This window comes from Peromyscus leucopus, chromosome 15, assembly GCF_004664715.2.
Source record: "Peromyscus leucopus breed LL Stock chromosome 15, UCI_PerLeu_2.1, whole genome shotgun sequence".
NCBI classification, from domain to species: domain Eukaryota; kingdom Metazoa; phylum Chordata; class Mammalia; order Rodentia; family Cricetidae; genus Peromyscus; species Peromyscus leucopus.
In genome coordinates this window covers 86,786,839-86,808,563 of record NC_051076.1, presented here as the reverse complement: position 1 = coordinate 86,808,563, position 21,725 = coordinate 86,786,839, and the positions used below count along the sequence as shown (strand labels likewise).

At 35.2% G+C, this 21,725-nt stretch overlaps 1 pseudogene; it reads left to right on the top strand.

Moving 5' to 3' along the window:
* The first annotated feature begins 679 nt into the window (after positions 1–679).
* On the top strand, positions 680–777 carry LOC114681460 (annotated as a pseudogene).
* The last annotated feature ends 20,948 nt before the right edge of the window (positions 778–21,725 follow it).

Below are 21,725 nucleotides of genomic sequence, written 5' to 3'. Positions count from 1 at the left end.
AGTTTATCTGAGGATCAGAGGAAAAAGCTAGCCACTATAGTAAACATAGAAGTCAGGCAATGGTAGCACATGCCTTTAATACTATCACTCAGGAAGCAGGAATCTCTCTGAATCTCTGTGAGTTCAAGACCACACTGGAAACAAAGCCATGTATGGTTACACATGCTTTAAATTCCAACACTAGTTAACCATAAAGGTCTGGAGGTATCTATAGACAGACAGGATGTGACAGAGATGGGCAGGAAGAAGTGATGTAGCTGGGCAGAGAGAGGAAATGAGTTGGCAGAAGAAAAAGGCATATAAGTGTGGGGATACAGGAAGTTGGTTTCTTTGGATGAGCATCTCTGAGTGGTGAGAACATGGGTGGCTACTTTATGATTTTCTGATCTCTCAGTTTTAACCCCAATCTGGCTCTGGGTTTTTATAAATGACTATTTATCAATTTATCTACAATTGATGCCCAACATGGGGCATGAACCCACAACTCTGATATTGAGTCACATGCTGTATGGACTGAGCTAGCCATGAATGGGTCTTGATCCTACTGCCAGGAGACCTCTTAAGCTGATCAAGCTACATAACTGTCTTGCTATGTAGAGCATCTAGACCAGTCCCATGTAGGCTCTGCAGGTGTTGGTCTAAATTTCTTGAGTTTCAATTACTTGGGTTTTATTGTCTTATCACTTCTCAGCATTTAGGCTCAGATCACGTGTAGTATCTGTTCTTATCAGTTATTTTCTATTTTTATTTAAAACAGATTTTTCTCTCATACAATACATTCTGATCACAATTTCTTCTCCTTCCACACTTCCAGCCCGCTGGCCTGTCCTAACCCCCAGATCCACTCCTGTTCTGTTTCCTCTTCGTGAAAAAAGCAGACCTCAAAGAGACAACATCCAAACAGGACAAAAAGTATACAATAGGACAAGGCAAAGCATCATATCAAGCCTTGACAAGTCTACTGAAGAGGAGGAAAGGAGTCTCAAGAGCAGGTAAAGGAGTCAGAGATACACTGGCTCCCACTGTTAGGAGCTCCACAAAACAAAAAACAAAAACAAAAATGAAAACTAAGCCAAGAGTCTTAACATACATGCAGGCAGGCCCAGTGCTTGCCAGTCACATGACCTTGAGTCCATCTGAGTCCTGTTTAGTTGATTCTGTGGGCTATGTCTCCTGGTATCCTCCATCCCTTCGGATTCCTACATTTTTTCCTCCTGCTCATCTTTGGTGTTCCCCAGTCTCTAAGGGGAGGACCTGATAGAGTCCACCAATTTAGAATCTTTCTCAGAAAAATGTGTGGCTGTGTGTCTCTTCATCTATTTCCATCTACTGCAGGAGGAAACCTTTCTGATGAAGACTGGTCAAGGTACTAATCTATGAATATTGCAGAACATTATTAGGAATCATTCCACTGATTTCTTTGTGCCAGTTTTGTTTGGTTCTACCATAGGTCTCTGGACTATCCAATCTTTGGTTTATCCTGAGTGAGGTAACACAAAAGTAGAAAAGGAAACAGGGTATATACTTACCTATAACTGTATATTGGTTGTTAAGTAAATGATAATCAAGCTACACCCTACAGTCCCAAATATGTTAGGTACTGAAATAATTTTTGGAAAAGGAGCTAGAATAAATATTCCAATTAGAATGCAGGCCAGTGGGGACATAAACCATGGTGAGCAGCAGGTAGCATGGTGGAGACTGGAAGGGATGGAGGAAGAGCGTGTGAGGAAGGACTACTGGAATTGTGGGTATGGAAAACTAGTACAGTGCTAACTTCCTGAAATCTATGAGGAAGACTTTATTTTGGATTCCTGGTAATGGAGTATGGACAACCTAACCAAAAATGACCATGAATTTAAAGGAGAGCTATGGTGATATTTGTACTGAAATATGATTTTATTCATATGTTAATAAATAAAGTTGCTTGGGGATCAGAGCTAATAGCAAGCCATAGCAGAAGGCCAGGCGGTGGTGGCACATGCCTTTAATCCCAGCACTTGGGAGGCAGAGGCAGGCAGATCTCTGTGAGTTCGAGGCCAGCCTGGTCTACAGAGCGAGATCCAGGAAAGGCGCAAAGGTACACAGAGAAATCCTGTCTGGAAAAAACAAAACAAAACAAAACAAAACAAAACAAAAAGGCATCTTCTGAGGCCAGAACAATATGGTACCACCCCTGAAGTGGCCTTTGCAAGCTAAAAAAAGTGCCGTGCCCTTTTCTTCGAAGGCAGCTGAACAGGCAATGGGCCGATGGCTTCCGATGTGCAGTGGAATGGCAGCTGAAACAGTTATTCTTGAAGAGTAACTAAGCTCACACCTCTCAATAGTAGACTGGCATTTAATAGAGGGACGTGGAGAAGAATGGGATGCCAAGATAAAGCCATAACCACACTTGTTTTGGCAAGAGTCGGTAGTCTTTTGTTTCTTACCCTAAAGAGGTGTAAGGGAATAAATTTGAAAGACATTATAAGATAGTTCTGTTAGTAATATGTTAGGATAGAAAGTGAATTAGATACATTTTGGACTTACCAAAATAGAATAGACAATGGAATTATTTTCTCTGAATTTGTCAAATACAAATGGACTAGGCATTGTTTAGGTATTTATTGCTTGTATATATGGTATATAGCTATTGTACTTTGTATATAGTTTTTCTTATATTAGTTATAACCCTTTTCCTCTTTTCTTTTATTTAAATAGAAAAGGGGAAATATGGTGTGCTGTGGGATGGTCTGTATGTCAAATCTGTTGCTCTGATTGGTCAATAAATAAAACACTGATTGGCCAGTGGCCAGGCAGGAGGTAGGTGGGACAAGGAGAGAGGAGAATACTGGGAAGCAGAAGGCTGAGGCAGAGACACTGCCAGCTGCCGCCATGACCAGCAGTATGTGAAGATGCCGGTAAGCCACCAGCCACGTGCCAAGGTATAGATTTATGGAAATGGATTAATTTAAGCTATAAGAACAGTTAGCAAGAAGCCTGCCACAGCCATACAGTTTGTATGCAATATAAGTCTCTGTGTTTACTTGGTTGGGTCTGAGCGGCTGTGGGACTGGAGGGTGACAAAGATTTGTCCTGACTGTGGGCAAGGCAGGAAAACTCTAGCTACAATGGTGATATTTTATTTGTACTAAAATGTGATTTTATTCATATGTTAATAAATAAAGTTGCCTGGGGTCAGAGCTAATAGCAAGCCATAGCAGAAGTCTGGCAGTGGTAGCACATGCCCTTAATCCTGATCACATGACAGGCAGATCTCTGTGTGTTCAGGGATACTACCAGCATGGAGACACAAGCCTTTAATCTCAATACCAACCATAGAAGACCTAGAGGTCTGTATAGATGGACAGTGATGAGGAGGTCATGTGGTTGGGTTAACAACCAATGAGAAGGCAGAACAGAAAGTCTATATAAAGACAGATACACAGGAAGTAGTGCACTTCCTGAGGAGGACAGCAGAAGCAGTGAAGGGTAAGGTTTTTAGTGCTTAACTCTGACCTCTTGGGCTTTCATCTCTGGATTGGCTCTGTGTTTCTTATTTAATAAGACTGTTCATCTACAAAGAGCAAGGAGGGGCACATGAGAGGTTTGGGTAGAAAAAGGAAATGGGTAGGAAACATGTTGTACTATATCATAAATAAGTACCAATAAAATGATTTAAAAATAAAGTTGAGAACAATTTAAGGAAAACAGCTGAAATCATCTCCTGGCTAAAACACACTCTCACACATACACACATACATATATACATACACACATACACACACACACACACACACACACACACACATACACACACACACACACACACACACACACACACACACACACAAACACACACACACACACAGACACACACACACACACACAGATCTGTATGTGTATGGATGTACACATGAACTCCCTACATACACATTCAAATAGATGTCTGTACATAGATACACACAAGCACACACATCCGTGTGCATGCAGCACATACACACATACAAACCTCACACACAAAAAATACAAAAGCACACAAACAAATAAAAGTGAATGTAAATCAAAGAATTCTCTAGCTTTATTCTTTACTTCAAATTACTTGTTTGGTATGTTTCTTTTCTTAATATGTTCTTGCATGTTTTATTATTTTTACTTAAACAAAAACTTTGCTGTAAAATAAATTTAAAATTCACATTAAATTTTTACTACACCAGCACACTTAGAAAATTCTTTTTGTACAGCAAGAGAATATATATTCCTCCCTAGAACATGAAATATTTAAAGATTATGTTTTATAACACAAAAAGCATTTAAACTGTAAAGAAAGCTAAAATCATAAGTACTTTTTTTTTTTTTACATAATACAAAAATAGAAATGAACGGCATGGAGAATTTCTGAAAATTCACAAATTTAGGAAATTTACATGATACTGAATGACGGGTGTATCAAAGAAAAAAATTTAAATAACTAGTCTCTTGAGAAATAGTAAATTGGATGTACAGTATTACAAAAACATCTTTAAGTTGAAAAGTTATTGCAATAAATATCTATGTCAAAATATGAAGGAGCTTATGAAATAATTTGATATATATATATATATATATACATATTATATCAAATTTATAAAAAAGAAGGAAAGAAATAAGGAACCATAAACCCAGTTACAAGAATAAACAAGAGTTAAAATCAGAAAACAATGAAATGCAAACTATAAAAATAATTTGAAAGAAAAAGGTGAAAAAATAAGAAAAAATGGAGAAAGATTTTGTTAGGGTGACTAAGAGAAATATGAGGTCTCAAATAATAGTTTAATATGAGAAAGGAGAAAATATTACTAATAGCGCCAAAAAGACTACAATGACATCAAATTACATGAATAAAAATAAATAAATAAATTTGTTCACACTTACTACTTACCAATAAGGAAGTATGAATGAATACTTTATTTGAATAGATAAATCATGAGTAAGGAAACTGTGTCAACAATAAATCCCATAAGAAGGAAAAGGCTAGATTCCAGTGGACCCACCAATGAGTTCTACCTATTAAAATAGTTAACATGAATCAACTAAAATTTCTCCAAGAAAATAAACAAATAGCATGCCCCTAAACAAATTTTAGAATCACAGCCATTATTTTGATAATAAAAGCTAGAATTTTATTCTAGTAATTATTCTAAGACTGGATAAATATAACAGATATTTGAGATATTAATTCGTGGACTACAATAATCAAATTTCTTAAAATTGGCACTGCAACTAAAGTATACAAATCTTTGGCATTTTCCAGAGAAATAAGGGGAAAAAGTCCAAATTATATGTGATCACAAAAGATTCCATATAGCCAGTGTAGTTTGCACAGGAATAAAAGCATCATACTAACTTTCAAATGTATTACAGAATTATGATAATCTAAGGTTTTTTTTTTTTTTTTGTCTATTAATGGACAGAAAGACAAATGCATTAGGACAGAGAGACAAGCAAACTGGGACAGAGACTACACAAGCAAACACATATCTTTATATGGATGGATAGTAATTGCAAAAGCATACATTGAGAAACAGTATCTTCAATGATGTAGGAAAACCAGGGGCAGATTCAATAATCTACCTATTATATAAATCCTCTTTTTTCCTTTTTTTTTCAAGCAATATCCCTGAAACTGTTTTTCTTTGTTTAACCTTTGTCCTAACCATTGACAATAACAACTTGTAACCATTCATCCTAAACAATGACTATTATCTATAACCCATTGAATGACCAAAAAACACCTAACCCACCTCTTGCGAATGTGGGTATCCTGTTCTTAAAATTACTTCCTGCTGGATGGGGGTGATGGCATCTTTAGGGGATCCTGAAAAGAAAAAAAAATGAGTTAATTATCAATACCTGGGAGAGGTAGCTCTATTATTTGTTGTCCAGTCTCTGAATAATGCACAGATGCAGGGATTGTCTGAAGTTCTTGTGTGAGTAGTCTGTGAGACTGGATCATCTCAGCTAGCCATTTCAAAAATTTCCCGAGCATATTATAGTCCAAAGCCAGTAAATCTTTGGGTGGTGTTTGTCAGCTTAGTGGTATTATCACTATCCCAATGGAATCATTATTGTGGGGCACCATCATCTTTTTGGAGACTTCAAATTTTTCTGTTAGGCATCGTCATGATTCCAATAGGCCAATTTACTCTTTTCTTAGGACATTTTTTTCTGGATGATTTTTTTTCACATGTCTCATTTGTTCAGTGTTCTTCAGATTCCTTAGCTGGATGCCTCCATTTTTCTGAAAGACAAAAAAAAATCCCTTTCTAAAGCTTTAATTTTGGGGAGGTTCCCTTTTGGCGAGTTATAGCTGATTAAATGAAAAGCATTTGTTAGTGGTATAAGCCAGTTTAAATTGAATGCTCATACTGGTTGATGAACTATTACCTCTTCTAATTAAGATGTCTCTTTGGTTCAAATCAAGCCTTTATCAATTTGGATGGCATCCATAGCTTTTCTTCTCCTGTAGAAACAAAAGCAAAACCTCCTCTCCAAAGTATTACATATCCTGGTTTCCATTCTGAGGTCAGAGCATCCTTAAAGTATATAGGCTGATTTAATTCTGTAGTTTTTCTCTATTATCCAATGTTTCTCTCTGCATCTGTTGTTCCTTTTTCATTAGCATTGAGAAAATTCAAAGTTAATAGAGCATTATGTAATCTATTTCTATGGTGTTTTGTTACCCTTTCTGTTTATTTAGCATATCATTTAGAGTTTGATTTGTACTTTCTATGACTGCTTGGCTTGCAGTATTGTGTGATATACATGTAATATACTTTACATTGTAATAAGCAAAAAAAAAAAAAAAAAAAAAAAAAACCTGTCTCACCTTATACGAGAAAAATATACTGGAGCATTGTCAGTTTTAATTTGTGAAGGTATAGCCATGATGGTCATAACTTATAGCAAATGCATAATTACAGAATCAGCCTTTTCAGAACTCAAAACAGTTGCCCATTAAAATCCTGAATAGGTATCAATGGTTTGGTGTACATATTTTGATTTTCCAAATTCTGCAAAATGAACCACATCCATCTGCCAGATTTCATTCCTCTGAGTAGCCTTTTGGTTACATCCTGCTGGTAGTAGAGTTTAGTTGTAAAAATAACAAGTAGGATATTTCTTTATAATTTTTTTTGGCTTGTCAGGTTATTAAAAAAATCCTTTTTTAAACCTTTACTATTGACATTATATTTAGTATAAAATTCTGAGATCTCCAGACATTTTCTATCAATAGTTTATTGATCTCATCATTATCTTGTGCTAGAGGTCCTGGCAGACCTGTATGTGATTGGTCATGATTTATGTAATGGGATTATTCCTATTCCTAATCATATCTTGCCCCTGAATAAATAGTGAAGTTAATTCTGACTCATCAGGGATAAATTCTGCAGTCTCAATATATAAGATCACTCTTTCAGCATATTGAGAGTCAGTAACTATGTTGAGAGGTTCTGAAAACTCCAATAATACCACCAGAATAGCATATAATTCTGATTTTTGAACTTGATTATAAGGACTTTCAACTACTTTATTTAAATTTTCTGATTTGAAACCTGTGCTGTTTGTTTTTTTTCCATGTATATAAAAATGTAGGGGTTCCAAATATTGGTGTTTCGCATATAATGTGAGGCAGGATCCAATTAGCTCTCTTATAAGTTGAATTCTATTACTTTTGGGATATTTGCTGTTAATCTCTCCCAAAAAATTACTGTAATCTCCTTGCCAAGGTTCACTTTTTGCCCATAATTTGTCAATTTTATCCTTAGTTAAAGGTACCACAATTTCTGATAGGTCGATTCCTTCTAATTGATGAAGTCTCAATTTTAAATTCTGGAAATTGTTGACAATCCTGTAGGTAACAGAGTAGACAAAGAATTCCAGATTTTAGAGAGCCCATTGGCTGAATTACCTTGTTAGTTGCTCTTAGGTTTGTTACCATTCTCCATTTACCAGATTTCTTTTTAATAACAAATGCAGGAGAATTCTAAGTGCTGGTTGATTCTTCAATATGCTGAGTTTTAACTGCTCTTGTTCCAGCTCTTCCAAGGCCTGCAGTCCCTCTGTTGTTAAATGCCATTGCTGAACCCATATAGGTTTGTCTGTTAACCATTTTAAAGGGAAAGATGTTGGTGACTTTGAAAGATCAGCAACTGTTGTGTTCTTGTACAACCTGTATGGCCAGTGACTGTTCTTTATAATACCTTCTAATATTTTTTTTTAAGAAACATGTTTTTGGTTTGTTTCTATGGTAGGAGAAATGTTAATCTGGGTATTACATTGTTGTAATAAATCATGGATCCATAAATTCATAGCTATATTAGCCACATATGGCTTTAATTTTCTTCTCTGTCCTTTAGGCTCTATATGTTTGACCCATCTTCCATTCTGTTTCACTTGAGATAATGTTCCAGTTTCTAACAGCTGAACATTTCCCTCCTGAAGAGGCCAATTTGGATGCCAAGATTCTGGTGCAATTATTATGACATCCACACCTATGTCTACAAGACCCTCCAAAAGAACATCATTTGTATTTTCAATTTTGGTATTTGTTCATTTATAGAAGTTATATATATATATATATATATATATATATATATATATATATATATATACTGCCTCTCAAGTATTAGGATTAAAGGCATGTGCTACCATTGCCTGACCATTATGTTATGTTTACTAGTTGCTGGCTTTTTCCTCTGATCCTCAGATAAACTTTATTAAGATATGCAATATATTGGGGACACAATACATCACAACAGGTCTATATAAACTACTTTTAAATTGGGTCATTTACTTATTTTATTGTTTAGTTTTTTTAATATTCTGGATAAAATTCCTCTATTACCTATGCATGTATAGCAGGCAAAGATTCACTCCCATTCTGTGGGCTTCCTCTTCACTTGACTGTTTTCTTTAAAGAACAAAGACTTAGCTATTCTGAGATCACATGAGTCAAATGTTGGCCTCATTTCCTGAGCAACCAGTTTCTTATGTAGAAGGTCCACCCTACAGTCATATCTTAATAGTGATTTTTTTTGTTCTTTCTTTAAGTGTTCCTACATTTCAGCTTCTCATTGAGGAAGCTGATTCATTGGTATTGAATTTTGTAAAGAGTGATAGATATCTGGCTAATTTCATTCTTCTACAGGTGGACATAAAGTTTTTCTAGTACCATTCATTGAAGATGCTATTGTTTCCTTCAGTGTATCTTTTAGATTTTATTTTTTGTCAAATATTAGATAACTATAATTATGTATACTCATCATTGGTTATTCTGGTTTGTTCCACTGATGTACATTTCTGTTTTTATGCCAAAACCATTCTGTTTTATCATAATGCCCCTATAATAAATCTTGAGATCTGGAGTGGCTATCCCTTCAGCATTCTTCCTTTTGCTCAGTGTCAAATTGTTTACCTGGGACTTTTTATGAATTCACATGAAGTTTGAGATTTTTTTTTCTATTTCTGTGAAGTATGTTTTCAGGATTTTGTTGGGGTTGCATTGAATGTGTAAATTACTTTTTGTGGAATGGTCCTTTCTACACCCTTAGTTATTTTAATTTTTTACTATTTTTTTTATTTTTATATTTTCTTCACTGATATAAAATTTTTACTCTAGATGTCCTTAAATTACTTGGTTTGGTGAGTTGCTAGATTTTTTATAACTATTTTGACACAGGGTGAGTTAATCCATTATTACCTTAGAGCTTTTGCTGTTGGTATAAAGAATGTCAACAGAGTTTTGTAATTTTGTTTTTTAATTATTTGTACTACTACTCAGGTGATCTCATTGATCATTTTTTAGTTTTCTTGTGAAAATTTTGTGAACTTTCATGTACAACATCATATCATTGGTTTATATGGGTAATTTGTCTTCATTTCCTATTTATATTACTTTAATTCCTCTTTTGTTTTATTGTTCTAGCTAATACTTCTAGCACTACATTGAAATGAGACAGAGGGTAGTGGAAAGTCTGATTATATGCCTAATTTTAATTACATTAGTTAATGTTTTCTCCGTTTACAATGGCATTGGTTTGATGTTAGTCATATATAGACCTTATTATGCTGAAGCATATACATTCCAGTACTACTTGCTCTAGGATTTTTATCATGAAATCATGTTTGATTTTGTCAAGAGCTTTTTGGTATCTATTGAGAGTATTGATGATTTATTTTTTTTCAAAACATTGATATGATCTTTTCATTATTTACCTATGTTGAATCATCCTTCAATCTCAACAATTAAATTAATTTCAATATAATATGTTATTTTGATATAGCTAGTGTTCAATGTACAAATACTTAATTGAAGATTTTTATTTTCACTAATATGGGTATTAGTCTCCAATTTTCTTTGTTGTGGTGTCCTTACCTAATTTTTTTTGTATTAGGGTAATACAGGCTTTGTAAAGGGAATTTATAAAAATTCTCTCTGTTATAATTTTTTTTCAATTTTTGAATAATTTTAGAAACACTAATTGGTTATCTTCTTTGGGAGTCTAGTAGAATTATGGGGAGATCATCCTGAAGACTTTTCATAGTCTGAAGATTGTTTTATTACTGTTTCAATTTATTTTTATATGATAATGTTTATGTTGTTTATTCTTAGTTTAACTTTGGTAGCTTGAATGAATCTATGTATTTGTTTATTTTATTTTATTTTTTTTTTAGATTTTCTAACTTACTAGAATACACATTTCTTATAGTATTTCCTAAAAATTGTGAATTTCTTTGCTGTTGGCAGTAAATTTCCAGTTCACTTATAATTATTTTAATTTGTATCCTTGCTTTCTTTCTTTCAATTAGTTGGGCCAAAGATATGTCAATCATATTTATCACTTCAACGACCCTCTTCTTAGACTATTGATCAGTTGTCATCTTTTCTTTGTTTCTATTTCATTACCTTTTTTGATTTATACTGTCACATATCATCTACTGGATTTAGTGATTATATTTATGTATGAGGTATTATGACATAAAATTCCCTTAGTCATACTTTAGATTTTGGTAAGATGCACTGTAATCTTAGCCTTCCTAATATTCTATAGCAGAATATGGAAAATTGTTCATTTGTATTAAATGATAGGAGCATGTGCTTTTCAGATGTCATATACTATAAAAATTCTGTAGAAAGAAAAGTAACAAACTCATTGTTGAGCAATAACTAAGACAGAGCTTAAATTTATGAATAAATGAACAAGTCAACAGACAAATAGATGAATGACAGAGTTATTAAGAAAAGTTCACATCAAATGGCAAAAGAGACAGATTATAGTGGAATTGTATATGTACTAATGGTAGAATATTATTTTCCTAACTCCATATTATCAAAGTATTTGCTTATATTTTTTGGTGGAATTAATTCTCATGTTTCTCTTGTTTGAAGGGTACTAAAGCTAAATGTTGAAAGAATTTAATAAATAGATCAGTACATTGCAATATATACCAAGCAATAAAAATAAAGTTAAAAAATATTCATTTTATTCCTCAATAGTCATGTAACATAAAACTTCAAACTGAACTTTATGAATTCTATCTTCAGAAAACAAGGAAGATTTATCATCACCACTATGCTATATGTAAAACAGAGAGACAAACACAAGGTTTGAATTTGCTATGAGGAGATTTGTGTCAACACTGTGAGTAAACACATTATTAGTAGCTTACAAGAAACACTAATCACTTGTGTTGAGGGGAAAAAACATAAAGGGAGGGAAATAGGCATACTAGAAAGATGAAGTACCAAGGATGGTATGACATGTAATGACATTTCCATATCTGGCAGGAAAGTTCTAGAGACAGCACAAGGCAAAATTTAAATTGTTACTCTGAGAGGCAAGGGAGATGCAAGATTTAAACTTCTGTGACCATCAATAAGTTATTGAAAAGCATCATTTCAGAATGAAGGTAAATCCCCACGTGATCTCTAGTCTGTGAGTAACATTGATCAGGCTCCTTTAGCCTGAAGAAATTTTCTTGAAAGTAAAAACAGAGTTGGCTATTGGAATGAGAACAATGTATTAAAAATACAAACAATCCCCAGAGGGTATAAAACAAGTACTGAGAGCCCTTTGCTAGTTAGTTCAGTTAAAAAAAAAATGATGAAATCACTTCAATTATACTGTCTATCACATCTTATCATCAATAACTCAAATGTTATTTAATATGTTATCCCAGTTCCAATCCTGGTTAGTTTTTATTGTTAACTTGGCACAAGCTAGAGTCTCTCTGGAAGAGTAGCCCTTAACGGAAAAATGTTGTCCATTAGATTGGCCTGTAGCCATATCTGTGAGAGATTGCTGGATTGATGGTTGACATAGGAGTGACAGACCACAGTAGGCAGCACCATCACTGGGTTGGTGAGCCTGTGCTATATATAAAAGCTAATGAGAAAGAAATTAAGTAATATCCCTAAATGATTTCTGCTACTGTTCCTGCTTGAGTTCCTATACTGGCTTCCCTTAGTGATGGACTATAACCTAGAAATACAAGCTGCAATAAATCCTTTCCTCCCTAAAGTTTCATCAGATCACGGTTTTCATCATAGTAAAAGAAAGCAAAGTAAAACACGCTCAATTGTTCCTTTCCCCCTCCATCCTTTTTACCTACATGCTATGAAGTTACAACTTTGCCTACCATCTGTTTCTGTCTAATACATTCTCCACTAAAGTAATTTCATATTTATGAAACCAAAATCTCATCTAATAGAATGCTCATAAAAAATAACTTCCTCATTACCAAAGCACCTCTGTTTACCAAGTTTTCTAGAAAAGAGACCACATCATTTGTAATTCAGCTTCTACATAATTACCAGGTTCTTGCCAAACCTCCAAAAACAACTGTGTAGAACCATGAACGTGAGGTCCCAGTTTGTCTTCCTGTCTTTGTGCCTACCATTGTTATCTACAGTGAAGTCATCATCCCACTCGAGCATACCTATGCACTGCCCTAGAGCTTATTTTGTGGACCACATAGAGAAGAAAGTTTATTAAGTTGGCTTACATTGTTTCTTACTTCTACATGTCATGCTCACAAGTATAAATGATAATAATTAAGTTTTTTCTTTTTTTATTACTTGCATTTGACATATTAATGAAGTGATTTTTCACTGAGATTATTTGAATAAAGGGCCCTTTCCTTATGTCTAGATAAAATATTTTTGCCATAATAGACTGTGGTGATATTTGATTTGTGATGAAATGGAGATCAGAGGTCAAATAGCCATTAAACAGAAGTCCAGCATTGGTAGCACATGCCCTTAATCTGATTACATGGCAGGCAGAGTCTCTGTGTGGTCAAGGACACAGCCAAGCACAGTGACATGAACCTTTAATCCCAGTACCAACTATAGAGACATGGAGGTCTGTATAGACAGGCAGTGATGAGGAAGTCATGTGGCTGGGATTAGAGCCAATGAGAAGGCAGAACAGAAAGGTAATAAAAAGACAAGTCAGACAGGAAGAAACTCTCTCTGGGGAAGCTATTGCTGCTGGTAAGCTAAAGCTAAATGTAGCTATTGCTCTTATCTCTTTGACTATTTCCTCTGTATTTGGCTCTGTGTTTCTTATTTACTAAGACTGTTTAGAAATTTGTCTACAATAGATTGGCATGTATATATCAATAATAGCATCTGGTGGGTAGATGGAAGGAATGCTACTACACATCTCAAGGTGCATAGAACAAATCAACTTGCAAAACATTATTTGCTTTAATCTCCTAGTAATTACACAGTTGAGGCCCCCTAATGTGATATGGTATTACTTGTGCATACATATCCTTATTTCTGTGTATATTTCATTAGGAAAAACATTATTGTTCAATTTTGTATGAAATCTTAATATCTAATATGCTTGCTGAAATGTGTTTCAAAATCAATAATTTATACAAATTTAAAACATTTATTAAAATTATAAAGTTTCTTTAAAAGAATTCTTAATTATAAGATAATTCTTCCGTGTAGCAATGGAATATATTGGTACAAATTTATGCTTGTTCATATACATGTTAAAACATGTTCAATATGTCTTGTCTTTCATGTAAATGGAATTAAGGAGATTGTGGTGGTATTCTAATTGTACTGAAATGTGATTTTGATTGTATGTTAATAAATAAAGTTGCCCAGGGGTCAGAGCTATTAGAGCCATAGACAGAGTGTGGTGGTGGTGGAGCACGCCTTTAACTCCATAGATCTCAGTGTGTTCAGGGATACAGACAGCATTGGAGACATATGCCTTTACGACCTGGGGGGCTGTACATATAGACAGTGATAAGGCAGTCACGTGTTTGGGTTTACAACAAATGAGAAGCCAGAATGACTATGAAACGACTTACACACAGGGAAATAGCTCTCTTTCAGGAAGCTAGGATGACCACAGGAGGAAGGGTGAGATTTTAGCTCTGAGCTCTCACCTCTCGGTTTTCTCTTTCATATTGGTTCTGTGTTTCTTATTTAATAAGACGGTTGGTTACATCTACATCTGGTGCCCAACGTGACAAGAATCCATTAAAAAAAAAAAAACGATTGGCTTGGCAGCAGGTCCACTTTCCCGCAAGGGCGGCAGGCCGGGTGGTTGGCTTCCTAGCCAGGGCCTAGGTCTGCTTGACCTGAGGCCGGACTAACTGTGAGCTGCTTGCTTAAAGCCTGCTTGCTTAAGGCCGGTGCTACAAACAACTCAGGCCTGCCCTGCCGAACATGGCCCCACCTGTAAAGCCAATGCATGTGGTCAGAGCTTAAGGAAGCCAGAGCCAAGCCTAGACTCCACTCAAGAGGGAACACGTGGCTGGATTTAAGCTTTAGATGGCTATGTTTTCTTTTGTGTTCTCTCTCTCTCTCTCTCTCTCTCTCTCTCTCTCTCTCTCTGTGGATTCATACCTTGGACACTAGGTGACTGTTTTGAAAATCCCCTCAGATTTCTACTGTTCTACGCAGATTTGGTAAGTCATAACATATCAGATATTTTAAAGGAAAATATTTAAAAGAGAATTTTTTCCACATTTAAAAAAAAATGGGTTTTATTTGTACATTGGAAGAAAATTGAGTTTTGTTTGAAATTTTAGGCAGTCTGAAAATGGAACAACTATATGAGAAGATTAGTATTGTTGGAATTATGAAGTTTATCACTATGCTTATCCTCCTTTAGCAGTTTAAAAACATAGTCAATTTAAGTGCCAGGATGACAGCTTTAGAAAAACTTGTTAAACCTGTAAAAATTCACACAGAAGAAATTAACAGTGAAGGTTTTTCAAATTTGGATCATAAGGTTACAGAAAGAAAGCCTGTTTTTACACAGTCACCCTTAATTTATCCTGTAACCATACAGCAGATCCCTGATCAAATGGCTAGACACAATATTTGGGCTCCAATTGAAATGTTGGATTTAAAAAGGTTTAAGGAGGCAATAGTATCTTATGGCATGCATTCCCCATATGTAAAGCAAATGTTAAACTCTTGGTCAACATATAATAGGATTGTATCACAGGACTGGTGGGACCTTGTACAAGCTGTTATGGAACCCAGCCAGAGACTTCAATTTATAATGTGGTTCAAGGATGAGGCTAAAAACATAGAAAAACAAAGGAGGGATAAAGGAATACAAGTTTGCCAGGACCAGCTTATTGGAGAAGGCCAATATGCTTCAGTACAAACACAATGTTTATATGATGTCCAAACCCAAATTTTATGTCGAACGGCTGCCTTGAATGCATAGGGGAGAGTTGATGAACCAGGAAAAAAATCTGCATCATTTACAAAGGTTATGCAAGGCCCAAAAGAAACTTTTACAGATTTTTTACAAAGACTGGCTTCAGCAGTAAAGAGAATGGTCTCGGATTCAGAAGCTAGTAAAGGCAATAATTGAATCTTTGGCTTTTGAGAATGCAAATGCAGCATGCAAAAGAATAATCAGGCCGTTAAGGGCAAGATCTGCACCTTTGAAAGATTGGATTAGAGACACAGTTAATGTTGAGGTTGATGAGCATGATGATATGTGGGTAGAAGAAGCAATTTCAAAGGGTTTGAGGAATGTTAGATGTTTTGGATGTGGAAAGCAAGGACATTTGAAAAGGGACTGTAAACAGGTCATTCCTAGAAACAATGTTTCTTCAAGAAACAATGGCAACAGAATGCCCCTTCCTTCTGGAGTATGCAGAAGGTATGGTAAGGGAAAACACTGGACCAACAAATGTAGATCAACAAAGGATAGACAGGGTAATCCTTTGCCTCAGTCTTTGGGAAACTCCCAGAGAGGCCTCATACAGGCCCCCATAGCAGATCCCCTTCAAACCTTTCCTGCAGCCTTAGAGGAAATCCTTGCTCTGAGCGATTAAATAACCAAATGCCTATTGGAATAAATCATGCTGGTCAGGTTGATGAAACAGAGAGAAGAGAAAATTCAGGAGAAAACATAAAGAAAAAAATTTGGCAAACTTCTATTAATGCACAAAGACCAAAATTAACGATAAAAATAAATGGTGTTTTGTTGTCTGGTCTGGTAGACACAGGTGCGGACATTACCATAATTGCAACAGAATTTTGGCATCCAGCTTGGCCTCTTCAGGAGGTAAACGTTCAACTGTTAGGAATTGGGACATTATCTCAAGTGAAACAGAGTACAAGATGGCTGGAATGTATAGGTCCAGAAGGACAGAGAGGAAAACTAAAACCATATGTGGCTAACGTAGCTATGAACCTGTGGGGTCGGGACTTGTTGCAACAATGAAATACTCAGATTAACATCCCTGCAACCTCAGAAACAAATCATAAACTAGCACATGTTTCTGAGAGAAATATTAGAAGATGTTGTTCCAATGAGTGGTCACCAGACATCCATATTACACAAGAACAGGGCACAACAACTGATGATCTTCAAAAGACACCAACAGCTCTACCTTTAAAATGGTTAACAGACAAGCCTGTATGGGTCCAGCAATGGCCTTTAACAACAGAGAAACTCCAGGCTTTAGAAGAGCTGGTAGAAGAACAGTTAAATGCTCAGCATATTGAAGAATCAACCAGCCCTTGGAATTCTCCTGTATTTGTTATTAAAAAGAAATCTGGTAAATGGAGAATGGTAACAGACCTTAGAGCAATTAACAAAGTAATTCAGCCAATGGGCTCTCTAAAATCTGGGATGCCTTTGCCTACTCTGTTACCAAAAGGATGCCCTCTCATAGTTATTGATTTAAAAGACTGTTTCTTTTCAATACCCTTACAAGAAAAAGCAGAGAAAGATTTGCTTTTACAGTGCCTACTTATAATAATTCTCAACTGGTTAAAAGATTTCAATGGAGAGTCCTCCCACAGGGAATATTGAATAGCCCAACTCTGTGCCAATATTTTGTACAACAGCCATTGGAAGTGATACGTAAAAAATTTCCTAAATCTATAATTTATCATTATATGGATGATATTTTACTAGCTGACTCAAATGCAGATACTTTAGAAAGAATGTTTGAAGAAGTAAAGAAAATTTTGCCTTGCTGGGGATTACAAATTGCTCCTGAAAAGATACAAAGAGGAGATTCTATTAATTATTTAGGATATAAAACAGAGCTACAAAAAAATTAGACCCCAAAAGGTGCAAATTAGGAGAAATAGACTACAGACTCTTAATGACTTTCAAAGATTATTTGGAGATATTACTCATCTACGAACTATTGTTGGGGTAAAAAATGATGAACTGACTAATTTGTTTAAAATCTTAGAAGGTGAAAAGGACTTAAAAAGTCCAAGAGAATTATTACCTGAAGCTGAGAAAGAATTGGCCTTGGTAGAAAAGAAAGTACATTAAGGGCACGTGGATCGTATTGATCCAAAGCTGGATTGCATTTTGGTTATTTTACCTTCTAGGCATTTTCCTACTGGAATATTAATGCAGAGGGAAGATATAATATTGGAATGGATATTTTTACCAAATAAACCAAATAAAAAATTAAAAAATTATGTGGAAAAAATCTCTGACTTAATTTGCAAAGGAAAATTGAGACTTCGTCAATTAACAGCAATAGACCCAGCAGAAATTGTTGTATCATTAACTAATGAGGATATTGAAAAATTATGGACAGAAAGTGAACCTTGACAAAGAGCTTGCAGTAATTTTTTGGGAGAAATTAACAACAAATATACCAAAAGTGATATAATTGATCTTATAAAAGGAGGTGATTGGATCTTGCCTTGAATTGTACGGCAAAAACCCATATCTGGAGTTCGTACATTTTATACAGATGCCAACAAGGAAGGAAAGGCAGGTTACAAATCAGAAAATTTAAGTAAAGTGGTTCAAAGTCCGTATAATTCAGTTCAAAATCAGAATTGTTTGCTATTCTGTTGGTATTAATGGATTTTTCAGAACCTCTCAACATAGTACCTGACTCTCAGTATGCTGAAAGAGTGGTATTACATATTGAGACTGCAGAATTTATCCCTGATGATTCAGAATTAACTTCACTATTTATTCAATTACAAGATACAATCAGGAAAAGGAATCATTCTTTATATATAACTCACATTCAATCCCATACTGGTCTGCCAGGCCCTCTAGCACAAGGCAATGATGAGATTGATAAATTATTGATAGGAAATGTGCTGGAGGCCTCAGAATTTCATAAAAAAAAAACATCATGTCCATAGCAACGGTTTAAAAAAGGATTTTTCTATAACCTGGCAACAAGCCAAAGAAATAGTAAAGAAATGTCCTACTTGTTCCTTCTACAATCATGCCATTACCAGCAGGATGTAACCCAAAGGGTACTCAGAGGAATGAAATCTGGCAGATGGACGTGTTTCACTTTGCAGAATTTGGAAAATTGAAATATGTACACCACACCATTGATACTTATTCAGGATTTCAATGGGCAACTGCTTTGAGTTCTGAAAAAACTGATTCTGTAATCACTCATTTGCTAGAAGTTATGGCCATCATGGGTATACCTGCACAAATCAAAACTGACAATGCTCCATCATATGTCTATTAAAATGAAACAGTTTTTTGCTTATTATAATATAAAGCATATTACAGGCATACCACATAATCCTATAGGTCAAGCAGTTATAGATAGATCAAACAGAACTCTAAAGGATATGCTACATAAACAGAAAGGGGTAACAAAAACCCCCAGAAATAGACTGCATAATGCTCTTCTAACTTTGAGTTTTCTCAATGCCAATGAGAAAGGAACAACAGCTGCACAGACATTGGATAATAGAAAAAACTACAGAATTAAATCAGCCTATATACTTTAAGGATGTGCTGACCTCAGAATGGAAACCAGGGTATGTATTACACTGGGGACGAGGTTTTGCTTTTGTTTCTACAGGAGAAGATAAGCTGTGGGTGCCATTAAAATTGATAAAGGCTCGATTTGAACAAGAGAGACCTCTTAATTAGAGGAGGTGATAGTTCATCAACCAGCATGAACATCCAATTTAAACTAACTTGTACCAGTAACACATGCCTTTTCATTTAATCAGATAATAACTTGCCAAAAGGAAACATCCCCAAAATTAGTCTTGGGGAAAGGTTTTTGTTTTTGTCTTTTAGGAGGATGAAGGTTAAGGAATCTGAAGAACACAAGACAAATGAGACAACTGAAGAAAAGGGACAAATCATCTATCCCAGGAAACAGAGTGAAACGGTGTATGGGTATATATTATCTAAAAAATTTTATATCTTCCTAAATGTTTGTTTCTGATTTTCTCTAAAGATTTAACACTATTGGTCTTCTAATAGTCCCAGTTCAATTAAAATTTAAAACTGACTTTGGAGTTGGAGAAAGGCTCTCTCCTTCTTCAAACTCAAGCATGTTGTTAAAAGGAAATTGCAAACTCCCTGTATCATGCCAGAATAAAAGAGCCATCTTCTGCTATGGGACAGGACAAACCCAAATTAATTAAGGGACTATTCTATTACTAATTTCAACTCTTTGATTCTATTCTGATTCTTTAAACTTTTCTTAAAATATCAAAATTTATAAGATTAATATATATATAGATATATATACATTTTAAACTTTGTTAAGATATGAATGGTCATATAGAGTACTAACTAATTCTAGTAAAAAAGGCTTCAATTAGCTGCATATATATGTCTTTGTGTTGGAGTCTCTTATCAGTTTTCTGCAGGAAATCACGGCCAGGCCTAACATCAACTGAAGTCTCCAGAAAGAAGATGGGGCCCCACAACAATTCCACATGGACAATAATAATATCATTAAGCTGACAAACATCATCCACAGATCAGCTTTGAACTACAAGGTGCTCAGAGCAATTTTGAGAGGACTAGCTGAGATGATCCAGTCACAAAGATTACTTGAATAAGGACTTGAGATAAACCCTGAACTTTGACATTCTACACAGACTGAATAATGAAGGATATAGTTACCTTTCCTAGAATTTGACGATTAACCTAAAATTTTTCTTTCAGGATAAAGATAACTTTGCCCAAACCCAGCAGGAAACAATTTTAAAAATACGATGCCCACATTCCCAAAGAGGTTGGGTGGGGCAGGTGGTTTTTTTGTTCCTTTTAATGGGTTTTAGGTCTGGGATAATTTTCATTGTTTAGGGAGGTTGGTTACAAGTTGTTGTCAAGGGTTAGGAAAAAGGCTAAGCAAAGGAGATTGGATTTAAGGTTCTTTTTTTAAAAAAAGAAAGAAAAGAAAAAAGACAATTACTAGTTTTAAATACTTTACATTGGATTGGATTGTTTTATATTGTATACAAATTTGAAACTGATATTGTTAGAAAATGCTATATGTATATTTCTAATTGTATTTATACCATTCATTTAACAATGTAATGCAATTTTCTGATCCTTGAATGTTATTATTACCAACTATTAGGATATAAAGAAATGAAAGTTAGTAGTTAGATATTACAAAAGAACTTGTAGTCATATTAGATATGTTTTAAAAATTGAGCAGAGATGTTTTAGACAGGTCATGTTCAAACCCTTCAGAGATCTACAGAATATGGCATTTAAAATGTTTTAATAACTTAGAAATTTTTTCTTTTTTGAGACATGTCGGCTCCTGGCAGTACCAATCTACTTCAGAGAAAATATGAGCATTGAAGAAACTGCATATGGAATTAACTTTCATTGTGGCAAAAGTTAGCCACTAGACAACAAAGTATCCTTGAATCAACAGGACAAAATGGACAGACAGGACACGAAACAAAGGACTACTGATTCTTGCCAATACAAGTGTGGTTATGGCTTTATCAAAAGGCATCTTCTGAGGCCAGGACAATATGGCACCATCCCTGAAGTGGCCTTGGCAATCCGGAAAAGATACAGTGCCCTTTTCTTCAAAGGCAGCTGAACAGGCAGTGGGCTGATGGCTTCTGTTGTGCAATGAAACAGCAGTTGAAAGCTCACACCTCTCAATAGTAGACTGGCATTAAATAGAGGGATGTGGAGAAGAAGGGGATGCTGAGATGAAGCCATATATAGATAGCTAAGAAGAATGGACAGGTGAATTCAAAAACCGTCAACAATTTCCAGAATTTAAAATCCTGAATCATGACATGACACTAGTGGAATTCAGGTGTTTCTGGTACATGGACTGCTCTCACCCAATGTGAGGTTGAACTGTTGACCTTGTGTACATCCTACTTTACAAATGAGTCTGTCAGATATGCTAAGCCTATTGGCTGAAGATGATGCCCCAACACTGTGGAGAAACCTCAGTTGACTGCCCAGGCA